At 54.4% G+C, this 24,515-nt stretch overlaps 1 protein-coding gene across 2 annotated transcripts in view; it reads right to left on the reverse strand.

Moving 5' to 3' along the window:
- The window catches only part of TMEM121 (transmembrane protein 121), a 40,072-nt gene extending 19,034 nt beyond the window's left edge, over window positions 1–21,038 (reverse strand). For both annotated transcript variants that reach the window (XR_012764197.1, XM_075422373.1), the window contains exon 1: window positions 20,946–21,038. The gene's annotated coding sequence lies outside the window, so the exon portion shown is untranslated. The remainder of the gene's footprint in view (window positions 1–20,945) is intronic.
- Between the last annotated feature and the right edge of the window lie 3,477 nt (window positions 21,039–24,515).

Raw genomic sequence — 24,515 nt, forward strand, 5'->3', positions numbered from 1 at the left:
GCTGGGCTTGTTCAGCCTGAAGAAGAGAAGGCTGAGAGGGGAACTTATAAATGCCTATAAAGATCTGCAGGGTGGGTGTCAGGAGGATGGGGCCAGACTCTTTTCAGTGGTGCCCAGCGACAGCACAAGGGGCAATGGGCACAAACTGAAGCTTAGGAAGTTCCGTCTGAACATGAGGAAGAACTTCTTCTCTCTGAGGGTGACGGAGCCCTGGAACAGGCTGCCCAGGGAGGTTGTGGAGTCTCCTTCTCTGGAGATATTCAGGACCCACCTGGACATGGTCCTGTGCAGCCTGCTGTAGGTGACCCTGCTTTGGCAGGGGGGTTGGACTAGATGACCCACAGAGGTCCCTTCCAACCCCTAAAATTCTGTGATTCTGTGAAATCAGGGCAGCTCCAGCCTGCAGTGTGAATTTGGGGGGTGCAACCCACTGGCAGTGCCCAGCCCTGCTTCCTGGCTGGGGTGGTGGGTCCTCTGACCCTCCAAGCCTCCCCTGATCCTGGGACAGAGCTAGATGAGGAGCACACCGATTTGGGTGTTCTTACATGAATACTGAGCCATCTATGGCTTTTTGGGTGCATTTTTGTGTTCCTTTCCCATTGAAAGCCAATTTCTTTGTGCTGTACTCCAAAATAGCTCAAGTGTCCTTGTAGAAGAGACTGTGGAGAGCTGGCTTTTCTTTCCTGTGAGCTGAAATACAAGCACAATTCTGCATGATGTTTGAGTGAGCTACATCCCTCAAGATACCCTATAAGCCTTTGGCCCTGAGCAATGGCAGGCCTGGGAGAGCACCGCTAGATTCAGTCTTGCACTAATTTGACCTCAGGTCAGCTTTAAACTGATTAAGGCATACCCAGTGCAAATCCTGAATTAGTCCAGTTTATAACTGAATAATAACTACACACTGCTTTCCACTGAATGAATTACACGTGCACAAACATACCCTTTCTGTAAATTTAAACAAGGTCTTGAAACACAACTAACCAGTCATGGCTGTACGAATCTGCCACTGTCAGATTGCCACTAATGCTGGGATTCCCTTCTCCGCTGAGCGAGGAGACATCCCTCCAGTTCATACGGTTTGGCCTACAGCGGTCGGCTGAGCACGTTCAGTAAGAAAACAATGCAGATAAGGAGGAAGGAAAGAACAAACCTGTTAAACAAACACAGGGCACATCTGTCCCCTTTCTGCTAGCTGATAGACATGCTACACCGAGCACCAGCTCCTAGAAAGTCATCACTTATCCCCATGTCTTGCTAGACAGCATCCGCTCCAGGCAAGATTATAGATGGACTGTTAGAGGTGATAGTAGATGCTAAGATCCCATTACAGGCGTCATTTCTTCTGTCAACACGTGGGGAGTTTATATCGCAACTTCTGTTCGGTGATGGTGAGCTCCCCAGAGCCAAGGAGGCTCCTCGGTGTCAAGCGATACACATTTCCGTGGGCTGGAGATAGCCCCTAGCAGCAGTAAGTGTTTTGGGACTCCGCAGCGAGAAACAGCATTACTTGTTTTGGGCAGTATTCACCGGGGAAAGTCCTTGGGAAAGTCTCCATTTTTGGGTACAAATGCTACGCATCAGGAACACGGAAAAGCTTCATGAAGTCTAAGCTGAGCAAGACCACTCCACCTTCCCGTCCCCTACTGCACTGAAAGTAGTAGTAAACAGGTTTCTTTTTCATTATCCACCTAGAAATTCATCTGGTTTGGGGAGGGGAAAAAAAAAGCCCCAAAACTAAACAACCCATGCTAGGGTCATGTTCGGATGCAAGCCCTGAACTTGAGCCTCATACTCCATCCCCGATTTAACCAGGAATCAGCTCATTGCCTGAGCGTGCCCAGCTGTGGATGGGGTTCTGCTGGCAGCTGCTGCCTTTGGCTCTCTATACCCCTGCATACTAATACGAAGGAAAACGGGATGGGTAATTTAATCTCTGCCCCGCTAGAAGCAAAGCAACCCACAAGCCTGCTCATCCTCTCCTCTTAAGTTTAGCCCAACAGTGTATTAAAGTGCTGCTACTGGATTCTCGCCAGCCCCTACTTAGCTAAACTACCTGACCGTGCAAAACAGCAGAAAATTCTCCGTTCTGTGTCATTTCTGATCTTTGGGAGAACAACCCAGCTCCATGAAGAAACTTGACCCCCTGGGCCCGCGGGAAGCCAGTGTCATTTGGGAGAAGGGGTGGAGCGACGCAGGCTTTCTCGTGATATTGGGCATGTTTCCCGTGGATGTTCTGCTGCCTGGAGCCTCAGGGCTCCCTCCATCCCTCCACTGCAAGCCCACGAACAGTAATGAGTAAATCTGTCCCTGCTTACTTATAAATAGTTTATAAAAGGTACATAAATGATGTCTAGATGTTGTAATGAATAGTTAATCAATTGTTGCAGGGTCCAGCGGGTCAGCAGATTGCTTATAGCCATCAATTACAACGTCTGCTGATGAGCTTATAAGCATCAGTAGGACTCCACTAATGTCCATGACGGGCTCATAGCATCTAGAAAGAGTTAATAAATAATTAATTATGCAAGTGCTTTTAATTAAAACCTGTAGATGGCCATCGCAAAACGCATTCTTGGAAAGCTATGGACAACACAGTAAGCAAACATCTGTACCTGGGTTTGAATCCCTGCCTCTGAGGAGCAAACCTGGCAGAGAGCTGCCAGCCCAGCCCGGCAGGCAACCCAGCTGCCCAAAGACCAGCAAATTTCCTTCGTTCAGGGCAATCCGGCTGATTCAAGAGAAACTCTGTGCCTGCCATGGGCTGGAGCAGTGCAGACCACTCCTCATCCCCTCTTTGAGCCCAGCGGTGGGATGCAGAGGTGCCCGCGCTGAGGATTTTGGTCACCTCGTCCCCAGCTGCTGCAGAAGCATCCTCTGCGCGCTGGCTGCCACAGGGAAAAGCACTGGGAAGCCAAGAAACAGGGATGCTTGGGAAAATTCTCCAGTTTTGGGGGGCTCTGGCCTGCGCCTCTGGACATTAAAGTGCTCTTCCCTCCCGGCCAAAGGGTGATTTGGGGTGAGGTGCAGCCCCCTGGCCTCAGCATCCCCCTCTGCCAAGGGGGGAGGATGGCACACAGAAATGCAGTGCCGAGGAGCTGTGCACTACAGCACCATGAGGCAATAATGTATATGGTGTTTGGCCTCCTTAGCAGAAGTGCTTTATTATCATTAAAAGCTGAATATTTCTGGATGATAAAAGCAATTAAGTGTAAAAAAAGGTAATGATCCATTCCATATTACATCCAAAAGATATGAAAATCCCTCATAAAATTATCACCCTAGCACAGAATTGGACCTAAATATCTTTATAATGCAAGACAGAGAACTTTGCTTACTGTCAGAACATTTATAAGGCATTCAATTAGTCACTAGAGGGTTTCTTAGTATTCCCCAACTCTCCACGAGCACAGAGGCAATTACAGGAGGATCTAACTTTTTAAATTACATACAAAAGGCAGGCGAATTTGGACAAAACCTGTTCCCACATTCACCTCGGAATGTATATGCAGAGGAAATTTCATACATATCGGGCTTAATTTACTGCGTAATTTAGTCCTGAGCCAGAGCAAGACTCTTCCTGCGCATTTTCTGGAAGATCCTTCTGGTGGGAAGGGGACCGGTACGTGATGTACTGCTCTGTGAGCGGGTCCTGAGGATGCTCCCGCAAGGGCTGGGGCAGGGTGCTGTCCCTTGTCCCCCTCCTGCTCCCTCCGCAGACCCTATTACCCCTGCAACGTCCCTGCACCCTTCAGCAGGAGTCCCATCCGCCTTGCAAAGCCGTTCTGGGGGTGTCTGTGACGGGTCTCCCACCTCCCTTGCTCCTGGCCCGTGGGTGCTGGCAGCAGCCGTGCACGCGTGGCAGCGAGTGTCCGTGCCTGCAGCCTGCGCTGCCTCGCTGCCCGCGGCTGCTCAGCCCCCACTCGCTCCTCCATGCACCATCGCACAGCGCAGCCGTGCCCAGGGACTAACTTAGGTTGGAAATAAGGTGTATATTTGTAACAGGCAGTTAATGGTGGGGGTAACTAATCACAGAAGCAGATTAGCGAGGGACGTGATGGATTTCCTGATTCTGACATCTTTAAATCACAATCAGTTTCTCCTTCCAGACCCGCTCGGGCTGAGACAGAAGCGATGGGCTCAGCGACGCATCACCAAGTCAAACCAGTGCTGCGGTGGGAGCCCCCATCCACATCCACCCCGCCGCAGGGTAGTGGGGCTCTCCCACCCCGGGGGAGGACAGTGGCAGGGAGGAGAACCTCTCCCTGCACCAGGGGCTTTGGTCACCTCCTCCTGATTTATATGTTGCGAGCGTTTCAATGGATCAAGATGTCAGATCTGTAGTGCTGCCAGGAAACACCATTTTCTTTTAATAAGCAGAGGGCAGCGGGTCATTTCATCTCCTGTGCCTGCTCTGCTCCTCCAGCAGAGAGGTGGGACTGCACCTTCCGCGGGCAGTAGCACCTCTTGGTTCCTTTCTGGGTGGCTCTGGCAGACCCTTCCCTTCACTGAGAGAGCAGCAGCCCAGCACAGCCCCATCGCTGCAGCTTCTGGGGATCCACACACCCCTACACATTTGCATGAGCGTTTGCTTCTTCAGAGCTGCTCCACGCCGTGATGTGGCCTCACACAAGCACTGGCAGCCGGTCCCAAGCATTTGGGCCTCCTACGACAGATATTTCATGAGTGGCTTCACGATCATGGCAATATTTTAAAAAGGCATCTGAAGCTGTGCCTTTCACTTTGCTTTCTGGCTCCCGAGCCTACAAGACTCGCTTGGCTCACTTGCAGAGCCTTGTTCTTCAGCCACCAGCGCTAGACGCTTCACGCTGGCTTCCAAGGCAAGCCAAAAACCTCCTGCAGCCACACAACAGCCTGCTGCCTTCCCAAGCAGTGAGGACTGCAAAGCTTTTAACACAACCAGAGGAGATCCCAGCCCGGCACCCCAGCCTCCCCGATGCTGTATGGGGCCCTAAGGACCTGGACAGGCAGAAGCATCATGGGGACCGTGCTCCAAAGGACCTGGGCAGGCAGAATAATCACAGGGCTCGTGCTCTGAAGGAACTGGGCAGGCGGAAGCATCACAAGGACCCTGCTCCGAAGGACCTGGGCAGGCAAAATCATCATGGGGAGCGGATGCGTGAGCCCTAGCACGGTTCTGGTTTGGGGGATGTCCCCAGGGACCCTCCCCGGAGCTGGCTGGCACAGACTGCTATGTGAACCACCGCTATGTGGTGAGGGAGGAACGAGACGGGCTTCTCCCACCCCCATCCCACTGCTGCACATCCAAACCTTTCCTACAAACCCAGCCCCGCTGGCGGAGGCTGGGTTGTGCATAGGAGAAAGTGTGCAGGGGAAGGAAACACCGCTGAAAGGTGAAGTGAAAGTTAATATAGCCGCATAAATGAACTCAGACACTCAGGGAGAACACAGCAATGCGTAATGCTCAAAATTACTCTTTTTTTTGCTGAAAAGCAAAGCTCTCTGCTACATTTTCCAGGGCACATGAAAACCTGAGCACATCCTGCCTCCCTCGGGGCATTCCCTCGAAACTCCAGGGTTCCCCGAATGCTCTCCATGAGTATCAGACAAAAGGCATGCAACCTCCTTAATCCCACGCCACAGCGCATTTTGACGCTGCTGCTTCGCCAGAGCTGAGATGGTTACAGCGAGGGCCAGCTGCGGCAGGCCAGGGAGGCAGGGATGCTGCATCCCCTGCCAGCATCCCCCGGGCCTGACGCCCGACAGCGTTTCGTTTTACCCAGGGCGACGTGTCGATCCCAGCGATGCTGGCAGTCGGCGTTAAAGCCATGCTTTGGCATTTCCCAGCTGCTGCTGCCCAAAGAAATAACGCTGACTGCGTGTTCACACAGCAGGGCTGCGCGCCCGCACTGCCTTCCCTGTGCCCCGGCGAAGCGGCAAAGGACTGCTAGCACGCAGATTCCTCACCGAGAAAGCAAGTGCTGGCTCTCGGGCCACTTACAGTCAGGAAAAATAAAGGGGAAAAATAAGAGCATGTTTACAAATATATATATTTTTATATATATATGCATATCTATATGTATGTCATTATGCTAAGTCATGGTGAGACAAAGTGGATCAGCTACAGCCTTGGCATTCTAAAATTAGGTTTTATGTAATGTAAGTATTTGCTTCATGTACGGCAGTTGGTATTAAGATTTATTTTCATCCTGACTTGTATTACTGCTTGGTACGATTGGGTAAAGCCCAGGGCACATGCATATCGTTGCCATTCATAACATACGCATGGATTCATGACCCAGCTAGCAAGCTGAATTGCCTTGCAATCTTTTTTCTCCTGCAGAAATCTTAATAAGCATATAAGTCTTAGAGCAAAAAGAGACCCTACGTATTTGCTCTGCAAGAAGAGCTCTTGAATGGAGCTGTAGGAGCTAGAGAAAGCATCGCACCAACTGCCTTAACAATCATTACCCGGGTGGGCTCATTTCTGAGAGCAGGACCCATTGCGTCTGTGGGACTAACAGGAGGTGAACGGGCAGTAAATGTTAGTGGAGCGGTTGTGTAAGCTCCAGGACAGCCCACGACTTCCCTTTCACGAGAAAAAATTCCCAGTGTGTTTATTTACTTCAACTCTTTAACCAAACGCCTCTGGCAAAGGCATTTTACTGTTATTAAGAAAGCATAAATTGAATGCTTACAAACGTATACACGTGAATCCCCATGCTCCTGCAGGAACAGAAATATGGTTACCATCAACAGGAAGAAATAGTGATTTTAGTAATGACTTTTACGTCCTCTGGGGCTTTCCTGACACAGTGAGAGACACATCCTCACTGCAGCTCAGGTGCAGGGCTGGGAGAAGTTACCCAAGCCCACATGTGGCTGTCGTGGGGATAAACATGGAAACAAAAGGTCCATCACTAACGAGGCCCGGGGAGCTAAGGCTGCCCGCAGAGAGCGAGGAGAACAGACACGAACACGAGGGGAAGAAGCAGCCGCCTATCCATCCCCTCATGAGGGGAAAATGAGCACGGTTTGGTTTCTGCTGCAGAGGAGCAAGGATGACAGGAACACGGCTGAGAAACAGCCCTCTTCAAGAGACCTCCACCAGTCCTTGGAGAAAAAGCTCCTGACAAAAGATAGAAAAGTCACAGCTCGCTAAGGAGAAGGAAGATTCAGGTTCATAGAAAAGCTTTCTCACAAGGGGAGAGAGATCTGTGAAGGACTGGCTTGAAAGTCCCGGGTTTCTAAGGTCAAAGCTGACACGTGATACCCTGAGGGAAAGAAACAATCTGATGCAAGCAAGGAGATGGAGATGTATCCACCAAGAGAAAGGGCCTGACCACGTATGTGCAGGAATTCGGATCACTGGTGCCAGCTGAGAGAACAAGTGGTTTTAGAATAAAAGGACCATGGTGAGGGTCTGCTATACATCCCCCTGGGAGTCATTTTGGAGCAATGCCACTGGACACCGCAGTGCTGTCGGGACCGATATTTCGCAAGAGGCTGCTTTCAAGGCTGAGACTGAGGTGCAGATGCTCAAACTGATTCTGGATGTGGCTAGAGCAGGCTTTTTACCTGCCAATTAGAGAACTGACATGAGGAGATGCTGCTTTTGTTTGCTTTTTAAGTAGAAAGAACACTGTAAAAAAGGCAGCTATAGTAAGTAAGCTTGGAGTGAGCAATCACCACTGGCTTCAGCACAATTACACAGAAAGGTAAGAAAAGCAGGCTCATAAATGAGGGCTTCATCCTGAAGAGGAGAAACTGCTTGAAGTGACCTCCAACCTCTTCCATGTGGGTATTTCTGGGCCCTCTGGCCTCAGCTTCAGCAGGCTGTGCTCACAGAATCACAGGATCACAGAATGTTTGGGGTTGGAAGGGTCCTGTGTGGGTCATCTAGCCCAACCGCCCTGCTGAAGCAGGGTCACCCAGAGCAGGCTGCACAGGACCTTGTCCAGGCGGGTCTTGAATATCTCCAGAGAAGGAGACTCCACAGCCTCCCTGGGCAGCCTGTGCCAGGGCTCCGTCACCCTCAGAGGGAAGAAGTTCTTCCTCATGTTCAGCTGGAACTTCCTCTGCTTCAGTTTGTGCCTGTTGCCCCTTGTCCTGTCGCTGGGCACCACTGAACAGAGTCTGGCCCCGTCCTCCTGACACCCACCCTTCAGATATTTATAGGCATTTGTAAGGTCCCCTCTCAGCCTTCTCTTCTTCAGGCTGAAAAAGCCCAGCTGTGCTCCAGCTGCTGAGCTGCCATGCCGTGCTGTGCCATGCTGCACAGGGGGCAGACCCTGCACAAACCCCACTCACCAGCCCAGCGAGGCAGGACCAGCACTGCCAAACGCAGCGGGGCCATAAGCACCAGCGAGGGAGCAGAGCTGTTTAAGCTAAAGGACAGTGCTGTCACAAGCACAGGTGAAGATAAACTGGCTGTGAATAAACTCAGGCTGGAAGAAGGAAGGATGGAGCTTTGGGCCAGCTCCAGAGCGGAGGGCATAGAGAACGGGAGTCCAGTTTTATTCCCAGCTTTTCCAAGGAGATGGCAGGATGCGCAACCCCAGAAGTCCTTAGCCCACAGACCCGCTATCGCCTGGCACGTCCTCTTCACCACCCATCCTGCTGTTGTGGGGCCAGGGGCTCCCTGCTGGACACCACACCCTTGCCTCCCAGCTCCACCAGAAAGTGTAAGCCCTGCTTTATTTCATACATGTGGTTTGTTTAAAACATGTGTGGCATTTCTTTACAAGTGTCAGCATCGACCTTCATAGCTGCCATGGTGATGAGTACCACAGAGAAGCCTATAAATAACATGAATGTGCCACATGCTGGCCCTTTTATGGGCCCTACTCTTTTTGATTTACTTATATGCAAGATATTTTACAGGACAACCCAATTAAGCTTGACAGCTGGCTGACAATGAATTCCTGCCTAGTGACGGCTTGCAGACACTTTATATTAAAACAGACAACGTGATGCAGAAGACCAGTAGAAGCTACTGGTGGGATTTTATATTTGTACTTGCCACTGCAGGGTCCCCTACTATCTTTACAGCAAGAGCCAAAGGACCCCCACACCACTGGAGATGGGCAGAGCTCACCCCGTTCAGCACCGGACTGCAAGTTTAGGAGGGACCCTTAACTTGCCCTGCTGCGTGCATCGGTCAAGCACTCTCAAGTAGGGTCCCACCGAATTTCTGGGATGCTACAAGGATACTGCACGCATACATTTTAGCTCCGACTCCATCTGAGCAGGTTGCTCTGCTGTGAAGGTAATGCAAAAGCGCGGTCAGCCAGCCTGTGCTGCACAGCGACTGTGAATTTTGTAGGAGGCCACCGCAGAAGCGAAAGCCCTTGCTCAGGGGTGCCTTGGTGGGATCAGCACCCGCCACTGATCCAAGCTCAGTCCCTTTGCCTGCAGCCTGGCTGCTCACCCGGGCTTCCACCGCACCTTCCAAGATGGGAACTCCTCACGTGGCATCCACCATAAGTAACGTCTCACTCGGCAGCTTTCATCCGATACCTCTGTCATTCCAGGATTAATTCCTACATTCCATAGAAGTGAATCAGAAATAAAACAGCAGACCTGGGGCTTGCATGGCGTTGCCTCTCTCAGACTCTGATAAGCTGTAGCTATTCTGGGAAAGCCTCTTTCGCTCTCCGGACCCGCTTCCACTTTTTCTCCCAACCAACCAAACAGCCGTGATAGACAACCCTCATCCCAGAGCTGCTTGAGCCAGCCCGCCTTCCCAGCTTGACAGCATCTTCCTTGCTCTGTGCCTGCACACTCCCGTACCGCCAAGCCAAGTGAGAGCATCCCCAGCACAGACAGCTGAAAAATGAGGTTAGTCCCTGTGGAACTAACCCAAGTGCTTTCTGCGTCGCTCTCTGGGCAAGGCAGTGCCTGGATCCTGCCCCACCTCTTCAGGGAGACAGGGGGAAGGAAGCCCCCGTAGCACGTGGGGAAAAATACAGGCTCCTCGCTCACAAATAAACACAACAGCATTTTCTCAGCTCTTTTTGGCCAGAGCCCAGTGCTGGATTTCAGGCCCAAATACCCATTTTCAGATTCCTGATTTTGAATGATTTAACAGTATTGAGGAAGGCAGCTGCCTCGTAACCACATTCAGTCACTTGAAAACTCAATTTTCCAGCAATTTTTCAAACAGAGAAAGTTTTGATCGGCTGCAGTTTGATGTTGAGCTGACACCTGAACTGGGGTGGCTGGCAGGTTAATGAAGAGCAATGAGTCCCAGTAATGTGTCCTAAACTACCCAAGCTCTGTGATTATTTGACCGCAGGTTTATAAATTCCCCCCAAATTCACATGAAGGGTGCCAGCTCTCCCCTATCCTTCAACATTTTCTCCTTTGATGTCTGCTGCATTTTCCTCTGCTCTTTCTTCCCTCTTTGCTGGATGGTTTCATTTTGCCTTTGCCAAGGAAACTGAGTGCAGCACAACCCTGCAAAGTTCTTTTGCAGCTACAAACTTCCTACACTCATAAAATCATAGAATCATAGAATCACAGAATGGTTTGGGTTGGAAGGGACCTTAAAGATCATCTGGTTCCAACCCCCCTGCCCTGAGCAGGGACATCTTCCACCAGACCAGGTTGCTCAGAGCTCCATCCAACCTGGTCTTGAACACTGCCAGGGAGGGGGCAGCCACAGCTCCTCTGGGCAACCTGGGCCAGGGCCTCACCACCCTCATGGTGAAGAATTTCTTCCTAATATCTAATCTAAATCTGCCCTCTTTTAGGTTAGAGCCATTCCCCCTTGTTCTATCACTACACACCCTTGTGAAAGCCCCTCTCCATCCTTCCTGTAGGCCCCTTCAGGCACTGGCAGCTGCTCTAAGGTCACCCCGGAGCCTTCTCTTCTCCAGGCTGAACAGCCCGAGCTCCCTCAGCCTCTCCTCATAGGAGAGGTGCTCCAGCCCTCGGATCATCTTCGTGGCCTCCTCTGGACCCACTCCAGACTCCCCCTGATAGACTTGGGTGTGAAGAGGGAGTTTCAAGCAACGTTCCGCTCTTCTCGTGAATTGGAGGCAAGATCCGGGGGGGGGGGGGCTGTGATGCTTCACCGCCAAAGCCCGGTTACACAGGAGGACAGAATTAACCCAGAGGTGATTAAGCCCCACCCTGACCTCCACCCCAAGCCAGGGAGACATGAGCACCACCCGAAGTCTAAGGGCATGTGATGCTACGCAAGGCAAAAAATTGTGCTGGCTCTTAGGTGGGACGAGTCATGTAGCAGCAGAAAACACAGGAAGATCAGAAAAGCTAAGAAATCAGAGGAGAAACCAAAGAAAACAAAAAAAAAGAGACTGATTTCTATCAGGGAGATAAGAGCTGAACAAACCAGTGATGGTATTACTGTAACTGCAGAAGGGTTGGGGAGGAGTGGAGGGAAGAGGCTCCCCAGGAAGGGGAGCCCTGGGTGGCTCACTGCTGTGCCGCACGCTGAAGACCAGCGGTCATGCTCACCAAAATTTAAGATACATCGGAAGAATTCAAACAAGATCAAACCAGAAGCCGGATATTTTGCAACGGGATTAAAAGGAAGCTTTGGAACAGGAGCCAGTGGCTCCACGGGTACATTAATTATGTGGAAGCTGCCCAGGAAAAGGACACGTAGCAGCAAGGAAAGCTTCGTCAGCACCACCGGTGTGCAGGACCCGCAGGTTGGGAAGCCGAAGTACAGGTACGCAGCCTGCGCGGGGCAAGAGGAGGTGTCGATCGGCAGAAGGGCTACCCAGCAGGTTCTCCTCGAAATGCAGTAAGGCAGGGAAGCTGTCACAAGCCAGGCTCTTGCCCGCAGAGGTTAAACTGTAGCAGGAGCTTAAAATCCAGCTCTGGAAGAGCATCGCGAGGTTGCAGTCCGCAGCAGGGAGCAGTTGCTGGGATGCAGAACGTGCCCAGCCTTAGCGCAAGGGAATCACTCTCACATCTCCAGCAGACCTAGAGGAATTTCTTCTGTTTTTTAATGTAGGCATACAAGTCCGGAGGAGTCAACATCAACCCAGGCTGTCCTAAATTTAGTAACGCAACAACTCGTTATCTTTAATAATAAAGGCTCTATCAGACTACACTTTCACCTCACAATATAAATGATGTGCCAGGGCAGGGGGTGGCTATAGAAAAGTTAACTGAAACCGCCCGGCTCTGCTGCTGTTGCAGAAATGGACCCCCAGGGAACAGAAAAGCCATCCCAGGGCAGCGGCAGCCGGCAGCCTGAGCGATCCGCTAATTGCCGAGGACAACCAGGGACCTGCAGTTTGTTTGCTGTCTTGCTCGGTCTTGTGTGTGGGAAGGGCGAGGGCACGCTCGCACGCCGCATGGTTTGCAAACGGCACAGGGGGAAAAGTTCAGCTGAAATGCTTCTGTTGGGAAAAAGCAGCCACGTATAAGGAGTAATAATAGCAGCTTTCTTAGCCAGAGTTACCAGCCAGACCGCAGCGATGTGCTTCCCTGAGCAGGCAATGCTGCGAGCTGTTTAACGGGGCTAGCCCGAAAGCAGCTACGCAGCGCTCCTGACGCGCTGGGCAGTGCGGCAGCTTCCCGCTGCCCCCCTGAGCCAGGCCAAGGTGCCTCCGGGCGCTCACAGCCCCTCTGCCCGGCTGTTTCAACAGCCAAGATTGAAACACCAGGAGCGCAGCACAGCCCGCAAACGCACGCGTCCCCTTCTGCTTGCGCAACGGCTGTTGCAGTGGTAGGAAATGGAGAGGCTTCTTTCATCTGGGGAGCCACAGTGTTTCTCCGACCCTCCCAGCCCTGACACCACAGGAGGTCTGGAGAGAGCATGGTTCCGAGGTCCTCGTCCATTCGCTCCCTCTAGCCTCACAGCCTGAGGAAGAAGCACTCGGCCCCAGGGGAACTGAGGACTTCTCCCCTCTGTGGGTGCAGGGACCTGGATCTGCTTCCAGATGCTTCCTCTGGGAGAAGAGGAAGGTGTGATGGGCTCGTGGGAAGGGATGAAGATTTCCTTATGCAGCCTGAGCATCAAACCCGCGTTCCAAGCAGGTTCTCTGTGGACGCTCCACACAGCTGGGCTCTCACACGGGTTTATCTGCAGAACTGTCACGGTCCGAGCCTCTGCTTTGCAGCCAGATTTTTATATTCTGTGCTGATTTCCCAAGGGTCTTCATTTGGGCTCATCATCCCCACAGGGATCAATAGGACTGCAGCTGCCGTCCTAGCATCTGCAGCCAGCTTTGCTGAGCAGCAGTGTGGTCTGCTGGATAAAGCAGGGGCTGGGAGCCAGGAGCACTGAAAGCCATCCCAGCTCCTGCCAGGAGCCTCTGCTGATGGCTCGGTCAAGCTGATCAGTGTCTTCAGAGACACTCAAGGCAAGTCCCAGCCAGGCATTAATACCAGTGATGCTCAGGGAAAGCACCGAGGAGCTCTGTGGGTCCTGCAGGCAGGGTAAGCCAGGTGGTGGTCCGCTCCCCCTGTATCCCACCCCAGCCCTTCCCTCAGCAGATGGCTCTGACTCACAAAGCTGAACGCTGAAAGGCTACAGCATCCGTGGCTGGGATCGAGTAAGAGGAACGTAATAAAAATAGCCGGCGTAGTCCTACATCTTGGTGGTGGGGAGGTGGCTGGACACATCTCCTCTGCCTCAGGTCTATGCTTTAGGTAACTCCAGGGGAGAAGACCTTCTGAAGAGAAGTCTGGTGTGTGCGGCTGGCTGCAGAGCCAAGCGCTGCTCGCTAGCAGAGCCATTCCAATCTCCCTGAGTGCTTCTGGCCCTTTCCAACCTCTTATTTCTAAAAACCCAACAGCAGGCTGTAACAGGCACACCAGAGACCAGCAGCCACCTAAGATGATGCGGAAAATACATCCATAACTGTGGGCTAAAATCTGGCATAGGATCAGCTGCATTCCCGTTCACGGGGATCCTGTGATCTGAAACTGATGCACACTTGGTGTTTCGATGCTGCCTCCCAAATATCTGTATTAATGCCAGGTATAACCTACCTTCCTTCACTCTGCTCTGTGGTCACCGTGCTCAATGTGCAGTGCAGGCATTGCCCAGCACAGGGATTCAAGCCTGATTAGCAGCAGCAAAAGCTCTGCCAATCTAACCGTGTAACGATGCCATCCCAGCCCCTCTGATCCGGAGGAGCTACACCCGCAGGGAACCACGCCAGTCCCCTTGGTCTCTGCACAGCACCGCACGCTCAACAGCGTCGTCTTCGGCTGCTGCCGGAGCCGGGCCTGACTCACCAGCACGTTTCCCTGCTACGTGCCCCTTCAGCTGTAATAAAGCTCCAAGGGAAAAATTAAGGCTGCAGTTTGCCAGGTGTCTTTGTATGCAGTGATGGATTCTGCATCTAGCTATTAACCTCTTGCAAAAGCCCAGTGCTATCTTGTATGGAAGTAATATTAGGTTAAACAGCTGTTGATAACTTATCTCCCACTATCAGTGACTTCTTTCAAGGCCAATATTTACTCACATCCAAGAAGCGTCGCCGTATTCCCAACGGCATTCATTATGGAGTCAAATGAGATCAGCTTTTAATAGATCTTAGGTATTCAGGAGGCCCACATTACCCAAGCACCTCCTAAGCTTGAACGTGTGGCACAGAAAAACCCCTGGCGGGTACAAAGCCTGGACACAGCACACAATCTGGGGAGGAAACCTCACCTGGAGGAGGCAACTGAACCTGGGGGAGGAAACCTAACTTTGGGAGCATCTCCTGCAGACACGAAGGTGCTGACCCAAACTCCCTACCCGCTGCCTCCTGCACCAACCGCTTGCGCTGCTGCTCCTTCCCACCCTTCCTCCCGCCAAAGGGAGGTCAGTCGTGGGCTAGAAGGTCCCAACAGACCCCAAACATAGGTATGACCCTCTCCATCTCCTTCTTCATCCTCTAATGACAGCCCTTCAGCTGAGGGCTCAGAAGAGACATGCCCTGACACTCCACTCCGCCATTCAGATCTAGCGTAGGTAGGCTCCTTTTGACTGAAAAAGTTAAGTCTTTGTGCTCTGGCTGTGGACACTGTCAAGAGCATGTCAGCGGTTTGCTCCGTGGTATCTTTCCAGGGAGCCCATCCTCTTCTTTATTACTTTTGCTGATGCTGTAACAGTACTGCAAAGCCTTAGGCAGAGACTGAGACCCCGCTGTGCTGGACGCGGTAGAAGCAGAGATCAGAGGGAAGAATTTGCATCCAAAAAAATGTGATCCCTGCAGTCTGACTTCTCCCACCGCTATTTACTGGGCACAATCTTGCGAGTCAGGCCTGGGATGGGGACTGGGGGTTCTGAGTTGAGATCCCAGGTGTTTCCCATCAGCACAGGTGCCCGAAGCCCCCCGTCACGCTACTATGCATACCCTCTCGGCACCGCTTGGAGCAGTCAGCGGTGGCACAGCCTGTCCACACATGTGCTCCTGCTTCCCCTGCTTGAAGTTAGCAGGCGTGAAGGCAGAGTTTCCCGGCGAGCTACACAGTCCGGGCTCTCCTCTCCTCCACACCACCGCTGGTCCACACTGCAACCAGAAATTATACCTCGGTGATCGCTGGGCTGTTTTATTACGCCATTGCAGCTGGTGGAGTCAGCTGAACCGAACCCATGATCTGTAAGCAAGCGGCAGCCCTAGGAACGGCCAAGGGCTGGCGAGAGACCGTAGTTAATGCTCAGTCTCCGTCGCAAATGGCAGGTACGTTGTAAGTGTGTCCCCCGACTCCGTACCCAACTGCGGTGAGTTTATAGCCTTCGATATTGTTACATTAATCATAAGGAATCTCCCAGTTTCCAGTGTTGGAAATACAGCAACAAGCTCTCCAGGGCTGGTTTCAGTAGTTTTATTCCTAGGTAATAGCCCTCTCCCTCATTTATAGCTATGTCTAGACACAAAGTGAGGAAGGTGCTATAAACGATGTAAAAACCCTGTCTACCTCCTAATTCCTGCATTTCACATCCCAACCGTGTGCTGAGTGCATGGGTATAAAGTCCGTGCTCACACACCTTCCCATGCCACCAGCCCTGCATGACCCAGCTTGCTGTCCCCAGCACCAGAGTGTGGCAGGTCCCCAGGGGCAGCCCGGAGGGTCCCCGAGGGAGGGAAGGGGGGGCTGTTTGCTCAGGTCCTACAACGCGCCTAGAGAAAATGGCCAAGTGGGAAGGAAAGAGGCAAGGTGTGCCACAAACCTTCTCCGGAAGATGCAGTAGGAGCAGCTCTGCTCACGATGGCATTTCCCAGCGCTGCCCTTCCAGGCACCCTCCGGTCACACACTACAGGGCGAAGTGGACGAAATCAAACTCACCCGTAAACAAGGGGAAAGAGAGGAGCTATTTAATCCTTTTTTGGGGTATGCTAATTCATTATTGACCAAAACCAAGAAAACCAATGTAATGGGATGAAATCCTACAATGTTCAAGGCCTCTATGGATGTCAAAAAAGCATTTACTAAGTTTAAATATTGTGTTTAAGGCACCCATAGCTCCAGTGACACCACCCCAGTTACACCTTGCACAGAGGGAGCCTCTCTACCTATTCTAAGTCTCCCCAGGGCACCTGAAATAACTACCGCTGTTGTGGCAGACAGAGGAGGGTGAGAGTGGTAAGAGTTGGAATCTTAGAATGGCAAGGGTTGGAAGGGACCTTAAAGATCATCTACAGTGTCTGGGGAGGATATATGCTGAAGCCTGGGGATGACCCAACATCACCAAGACTGGGCACATCACAGGAAAGCAGAATTAAACCACAACCCTATGGGAGATGATAGTGATGCTGCTCAGGACCAAGCATGCGAGGTGACAGGGCTTGGGAAGGGGCTGATCAGTACCATCAAGCCTTGGCCATGCCGGGCCAGCACAGGACCACACAGCCTCACACAAGTGTCACACAAGCATGACATCTAAAACTTTGACCTGGGGTCTTGCAGAACAGCTTGGCTGCACCAGCTCACGACACCGGTGACAAATCCAGCAAGCAGAGCCCACAGAGGCAGTCAGGGGCCGGCAGCGGGTGAGCCGGTGACCTGCCTGTGGGGACTCTGCTGCTGCCAAAGGTGGTGACTTCACCTCACGATGCTAGTTGTTGTCAACTGTTTTCCAGTTCTGGTGTGTATTCACGCACTGCATAGCACTTTGGAGCCTTCAAGATGAAAGGTACTTTCACCAGCACTTCAGTGGCTTGTTTCCTATTATAGGTTTGGTTTCGACACTCCCCCACCCTCTTATCTAACCTTGTCTACAAAGCTCCTCTCACTTTTTCATCTTTCTCCTGTGGTCTCTAGCCAGGAAAATAAAAAATCCAAAAAAAAAAAAACAAAACATATTTATTTCCTCTTTGGAAAGCTTGAGATTAATCAGACACAGTGGTCTGGGGACAGGAGACTTTCACAAAGGTGATTCTTCAACAAAGCAGTCTGCAGACTTTTCTGCAAACTCCTCTCTTCAAAACAGCTTGGTGCTTATGGAAAAAAGGCCTTTGTTTTTCGCTTTTAATGAGCCCAGTGGATGTTTTAATTAAGTCGGATAGGAATTTTCAGAGTTACTTGATGTGAAAATGCGAGCCTATAAGAGCCGCCTTTGATGCTTGAGTTATGTTTTAAACACTTGATGAGTCCTGCAGAGCTGTTAATCCTTTCAGCATAGCTAATAGCTATCGCTCGAGTGCTCATGAAATCCTGGTTTGTTTGTGTCTCCGCTGAGCTGGAGACTTCCTCCGAAATGGCAGCAGAGCTGCCCGCAGAGCCCCACACTGCTCGGGGTGGGGGAAGAGGACACCTGGGGACCCCAGGGCAGGGGGCTGTTAGATGGGGGCCACGGGGCTCTCCCAGCACATCCGAACAGGGGGATGCTGGACCGCTCCGAGCATCCGCTTGCAGGAGCACGTCCCCGTGGCATCCCGGGGTTGTGCTAGGGTGAGGTCAGAGGCATGGGCGAGCCCCCCTGTCCTCTCCCGGATGGGTCACCCACTTGCGGTGCCTGGTGGGAGCTCAGGTATGGCCACTCAACAGCAGGGCACACAGCAGTCTGTGTGTGCAATCCTCTGCCATGTCCAGAGTTGCTACCTTAAAATAAGAGCTTTCCTTCTCAAATATTTGGAGTTCATCCCTCTCCAGAGCGGGAGAGCCACCCCTCACCTTGCAAAAAGGCTTTCCTCTGCTCTCTAGCTCTGGATTTGCTTGAGGGACAGGTAGGGAGGAACCGACTTTGGGGAAATGCAAATGCCTTCCACAAAGGATGCTGCAGGGAGAGATGAAAGCCAACTCCATTTGCATTAGTTCCATAACTCTGGATGTTTTCACACACACACACACACACACACACGTTTTTGCCACAGAGCTATTCCGCTGCCAGCTGCTCCTCCCAGGAGCCTTGACCAAACCCCCGTCTCCAGGCAAAGGTACCTGTCAGCGCGGCGGCAGCCCGGGTAGCTGTGGTTCAGCAGAGCCCTGCCGCGGCTCCCGGGGCCGGTGCCATCTCGCTCCCATCCCGCTGCGCACGAAGGGGGACAGCCCGAGCACCCCCGCACCCCTCCTGCCGCCGGCCCTGGGCAGCGTTAGGGTCCTGCAAGCCAAACGAACGCCAGCACGATGGCGAGCCCCACCACAGCGCCTGGGCTGTGCTTTTATGTGGCCCATAGCAAAGTCTCAGCAGCAACCGATCAATTTGTTAAAGCAGAAAAACAGGCACAGGAGAGCGCTCCCTCCCTGGATCTATGTGCTAAACAACCGAGTCCGCAGGGCTGTCTCCCAGGTTGGTATGTGCCGGTGCCCGGTGCTCCCAGGGGATATCCCTTTCCATGGCGAGGCGGCAGATCCTTCGCCGGGTTTGCTGTGAAACGCTCCTCGGAGCACCCACAGCACGCACCCGGAGCCGGATGGTGACATGGGAATGTGGTGCCGGGGACTCTGGCTCCAGACCAGAGCTCCAACCACGACGCTGTGCCAAGCCACGCTCACTTCCCCAGCTCACCGCTCTGAAACCCTCCTCCAGCATTTGTGCAACATTGTGTATTCATTTCCCTTGTTATTTTTTAAAGGGAGCAAGGGGATACCTCTCCAGCAGCAGCCCTGGCTCTGCCAGGTCCAGGGCAGTTTAAGAACAGTTATGATCAGGCAGCCTTTGAAGCCACGGAGGTAAACGGGAGGGGGCTGGAGACCCTAGTACTGCTAGTGTCTTCACCAGAGGCAATTTTCTGTAAAACTGGCTTAAACAGGCAGCCAAACATCTGTTTTAATTCTGACGGCAAAAGCTTTGCATTGGGAAACAGAGAAAAACCCATTTTACATTCAGCCTGATCTACCGTTGGTTGCAGCAAAACCTGTAGAGAGCCCTAAAATTGCAGGATCCGTGCTTATTGCATCTCACATCGGTGACGCTCAGGAGAAGGGGCTTTCCGGAGGAGGGTTGTGCATGCAGCGATCAGACTCTCGCACTCACACCCGTTCTCCCAGACGAGCCCAGGGCACCCTCCGCACCCGACAGGCCCCCAGGGAGGAGAGAGCAAGTGCCACCCATGATGTGTGGCCACGGGGTGGACATCCCGCAGCCTGAACGCAGCCCGGCACAGCGGCAGTCGGAAGAGCTATGCAGGACCCACGGGGCTCAGCAGGCTTGGGAGATGTGGAGGGGATTGTACCAGGACTGGGCATTACGGTGGGCTCAGGGGAAGGCAGCTCACAGCTAAAGAGGCACCCAGATTCCTGGAGAAACCCACCACAGGACACCTCAGCCCCCACACCAGCCACGCTGCCGCCCACCGAGCAGCGTGCCAGCGGCATGTCCAGAGGGAGGGCTCCGGATCTGACCACCCCCCTGGCTCAGCAGCATCAGACAGGGGTCCCCAGAGCACAACTTCCGCGCGGATCGATATCCCGCGCCGACGGGCAGCCACGGCTCAGCTGCGCAGCCTGACCGCCCGACGGATGGTGACACTCTGCCACCACGCAGGAAAAAGGGGGAAAAGGCTCCAAAAGGGGATCTGCCAGGCGCAGGAAAGCTGCTCCTCACCCCTCCCCCTCCCCCCAAGTAAAATCCATGCTCATTAGTGCCAGCAAGGCAGGACCCCCAGCAGCACCCCCATCCTCCCCTGCGCACCAGGGTGGGCAGCACCTCTCCTGGTGGGGTAGGAGAGGGGAAGGTCCCACTCGGGACACGTTCAGCAGCCCCGGGGGGGAGCCAACCCCTTTGGTGACCACCGGGCTGTGCCACCTCTCCTCCCACGCTGACTTTCGGAGGATGACTGCAGAGGGCAAGCGCTTCCAGCGGGGAGACCGGGAGCATCCCCTGCCCGCAAGGTGAGCCCCCCGGCACTCAGCCCCGCTGCGAGGGGGGCTGGGGACCGCTCGCTATCCCGAGGAGGGGGACAGAGATCACACGATCCCTGGGGGGCAGAGCTCAGACACGGGTCTCGCATCCTCCGGCTGAGGCCTAGCCGGAGAGCATCCCGGAGAGCATCCCGGAGAGCGGGGCGGCCGCCGGCCGAGGCCAGGTGCCCAGTGCCCCCCGTAGCAGGGGGCTCCGGGGCATGCCCTTCGGGGACACCCCCGTCCCGCGGGTCCCACCCCGGGGGGTCCCGGGTTGAGGGCGGGTTTCCCGCAGCCAAGTTTGTTTCAAAAGCAACAGAGGCTTCTCCCGCGCCAGCCCAAGCAGCCGGCTCCGCTCTCCGCCCCGCCGACCCCCCCGTTCTGGGGGGCAGCCCGGACACCCCTCCTGCGGCCGGACGGCCCGAGCGGGACCCCGGCCCACGCCGCTCCACTGGGGGGGGGGGGGGGGCTCGGGGCTGCGGGGGTACAGTAGGGAGCGGGGGCGGGGGGGGATGCAGCCCCATCCCTGCAGCATCCGATGGCGGAGAGGGGAGGGGATGGACGGACACGGTGCCCGGGGGGACCGCAACGGGGGAAACTTGTGCCGCGTCCGGAGCCCCGGGCAAGAGCTAACGCACCGCGGGGGTGGGGGGGGGGGGATACCTGGGGCGGGGGCCCCGGCGCTACCGGCGGTGCCTTACCTGCGGGGGCCGCTCGGGAGGCTGCAATCCGCGCCGTAAATCCGTGTGCTCGGTGCGGCGCCGGGCGGGCGGGAGGCTGGCTGCCCCCCCCCACCTCCCTCCCCTCCCCTCCCTCCCCCCCGCCCCGGGGCCGCGGAGCCCCCCGCCGCTCAGCCCCGCCGCCGCCCCCCCGCCTGGCCTCCCGCCGCCGCCCCCCCCCCCGCTTCGCCGCATCGCTGCCGCTGCCGTCGGGGGCTGCGGGCCACCCCGCCGATCGCGGGAGGAGCGCTGGGGGCGGGCGGCGGGGCGGGGCGGGGAGGGGGGGGGAGAGGCTGTCCCCGCAGCCCCCTCCGCCCCGCTGTGGGGGGGGTGGGGGGGGATGTGACACCCGGGACCACCCCCCCCCGCCCCGTTCCCGGGAGCTGGGGTTTCCTCCACCGGCAGGACCCCCATCCCCGTTCCTGGCACTCGAGAGCATCCCCGTCCCTCCGGGATCCTGTCCCTGTGTGGCTGGGGGCTGGGGCTGGTCCCACACCTCGGGACATGTGTCCCCATCCCTGGGACCTGGGAGCGACATCACAGCCCAGAACCCCCACCCCGGTCTCCGTGCCCATCCCTGGGGGCTGCGGGCAGTCCTACAGCCCCGGAGTCCTCGGCCCCAGCCCCTGGAGCTGGTCCCAGTGCCACAGCCCAGGGCTCCCTTTCACCATCCGGGGGGGCTGTGACCAGTCCCAGAGCGCAGGACGCTGACCCTACGCCCTTCTCCTGGCTGTGCCCTGAGGGGGGCTCAGCTGCTCTGTTGGGAAATGGGGAGGGGGCTGCCCAGGCTTTTCGCCCACCCCATAGCCTGTCCTCCGGTAGCAGAGGTCCCCCACCATCCCGTGTGGAGCCCAGGCCAGGCACTTGTCCTGTCTCAGTGTCACTTCTCCAGTCCCCCTCCTGCCCCTGCTGTGCCTTCCTACCTCTCCCAGCCCAGCCACAGGTACGATGCTTCACCGGGGGTATTGCTGCAGCAGCTCTGATCCCAGCGGCACCGCAGGCACCCTGCCATAGGTGGGCTTTGTGTGCAGGTGACGGGGATGGGAGTTGATGCCGCTAGAAATCTCCTAACTCCACAGACCTCGGCTTTTGACAGCAGCGGCTGAAGTGCAGCGAGTCCTGTGCTAGACATCCAGCCTCCGTGTGCGTGTTTGCTGGGGTGCAGAACCAAGGACCCGGGAGAAGTGGCTCCTTGGCTAGCTGTCCTCATCCCCGAGGACGCGCAGCACCAAAAGGCGAAGGGCAGAGGGATGCCAGCCTGCAGCCCTGCTCACACCCCGCTTACCTGCAGGCTCACAGCGCTTTGCAAAGAGGGAACCGTCGCGCCTTCACTCTTTGGAGAGGAAATCTCCGTCCCTTCGTGGCACGAATGGGGGACCCTTGTGAGATGCAGAATTGGCTGGCCCAGAGTCTCCACTGCCTCTCCAGCAGCAGTTACCCCCGACACAGCTGGCTGGCTCAGCTCCCGGACATGGCTAGGGTTCCTCTGCACTGGAAACCTCCAGATACTGGAAAATTATCAAACCCAGAGCCAACGGTTTCTGGAGGTAAAGGCTGGAGGCTGCTCTGTAGCAGCTCACTGCGCCGGGCCGGGCACAGATCCCCCGGGGAGACCGTGAGCACCGGCAGAAGTGGGTGCCTGCACAGCCTCTTGCCTGTAGCCAAAGCTGCTCCAGATGAACCACCCTTCTGCAATTACGGATGGGACTATTTGAGAAGGTGGCTCTCTCATACAGCTGAACGAAAGCAGATTAAGGCAGCAAGTGTGTTTATATGAATATGAGCTTAATCTACTAACCAGATCAATCACAGCTGCAAGTGATGCTTTTCCCCTGGAGTGCCTGCGCCCATTCCTACATTGCTGCAGCAGAAGCTCTGCCTGGCGTACACAGCAGCTGCCCTCCTACATCTGGACCTGCTTTATCTACACAGGCCAGCCATGACCCTAATTTCCAACCATATTAACGAGCAATACTGTAGATTGCTATGAGGGACCTATGGCCGTGCCAGGTATGGCAGGAAGGCTTCACTTCGGAGCTGGAGCACCAATAGAACTGGGGTGTGAAGCCTCGCAAAGCAGGACGATTTAGAGACCTCTCTGTGTGCTCCCGGTCACTTATCACACTTAAGCTGAATTATGCTTCACTAACATCCTCTAAGGTTGCTACTTCAGTGAGCCAAAGCCAGCTCTTATGCTAATGTGACTATTTGTTAGTCTAATAACTCTTACTTGCGTTTACTGTGCAGCTTAATATTGTCAACACTCCCTAATTTCGGTGTGAGAGTGGTTTTACAGTGATTTATAACAGCAGAGGTTAATTTGCAGAAACGCAACTGTCCAGCAGACCCATATCCACAGAGTTTATAGCAGAGAGGTTTGTACGCCATCACAGCTGACCGCACACACACCGCAGGCTGCTTACCCTGTTACTTCTGCACCGGACCTTGTATCTGCCTTGGCCGTATCTACCGGTCTCTTCAGCATGGAGCACATCTGTGTTTCCAGGTCACTTGTGAGCCCCGCTGAACCTCCTGAGACCACGTCTCTCCCAGCGTCTTGCCCGCGGGTCTGCGCTGCCTTCCCGCCCGGGGTGGAGGCATTACAGAGCAGGCAGCACGCGGGACACGGGCTCGGAGAGTTTGACTGTGAATCAATGCGCTGGCTCACGCGAGCTAGTTCAGAACAAGGCTGAAGGATTTTACGGGTCCCTGTTTGGAAATACACATTAGCTGGTTGTCTGTGTCATAAATCTCCCCATTTATCCTGCCGGAGCTGGATAAATAATTGAAGAGAGGTTTGTGGCTAATTGATTTGCTGATCAGTGGAAAGAAATCATGAATAATTTATCTGACGAATATTACTTAACCTTCCATAAAGCTGGTCAGTTACTGAAAATAATTAGTTGTAAACACTCAATTTTTCGGTCGACAGCTTTGTCCATTTGCGAAGGTGCCTCACACTTCTTGCCCTCCAGTGTGGGTCCCCACCAATTGCTCCTGGGCTCGATGCAGAGGCTGCGCATCAGAACAGCCTGAGCACTTCACCACGGCTCTTCTGCTCCACCCACTACTTCATGTGCCACTGCCATGAGCTCTCTTCTGCTTCATCCCCATGTTGCAAAGCTTCCCCTTCCTCCCCGTGTCCTTGCAAGAACAGGCCGTCTGGGTCGCACCAAACTTTCAAAGCGGGACTCAGCAAACATCCTCCATGTGAGATCAAAGCATTTAGCAGCTTTGCTGGTGGAAGGGGAAAATGCAAGCACATACGTGCGTGACACCATCTGCTCCTGGCTCTTTTCAAGCGGCGGCTTTGCTGTGTTGGTTTAGTCCCATGAAGGTACCTGTGCATCCAGCCTTCAGGGCGGAGATGCTGCCGCTTGCCTGCACGGCTGGGCCCGAGAGAGGCCGGAGCAGGGGGCTGGGACGAGCACAGCGGAGGAGGAATATCCCACACCAGTTTCTAGACATGCCAGGGCAGAACCAGCCAGACAAGGCTGTCCTTTTTCCTGCGTCTGCGTGGCTCCTGGTCCTCCCTTTGCAGGCATCCCTTGC

Source organism: Opisthocomus hoazin, chromosome 6 (assembly GCF_030867145.1).
Source record: "Opisthocomus hoazin isolate bOpiHoa1 chromosome 6, bOpiHoa1.hap1, whole genome shotgun sequence".
Taxonomy (NCBI): Eukaryota; Metazoa; Chordata; class Aves; order Opisthocomiformes; family Opisthocomidae; genus Opisthocomus; species Opisthocomus hoazin.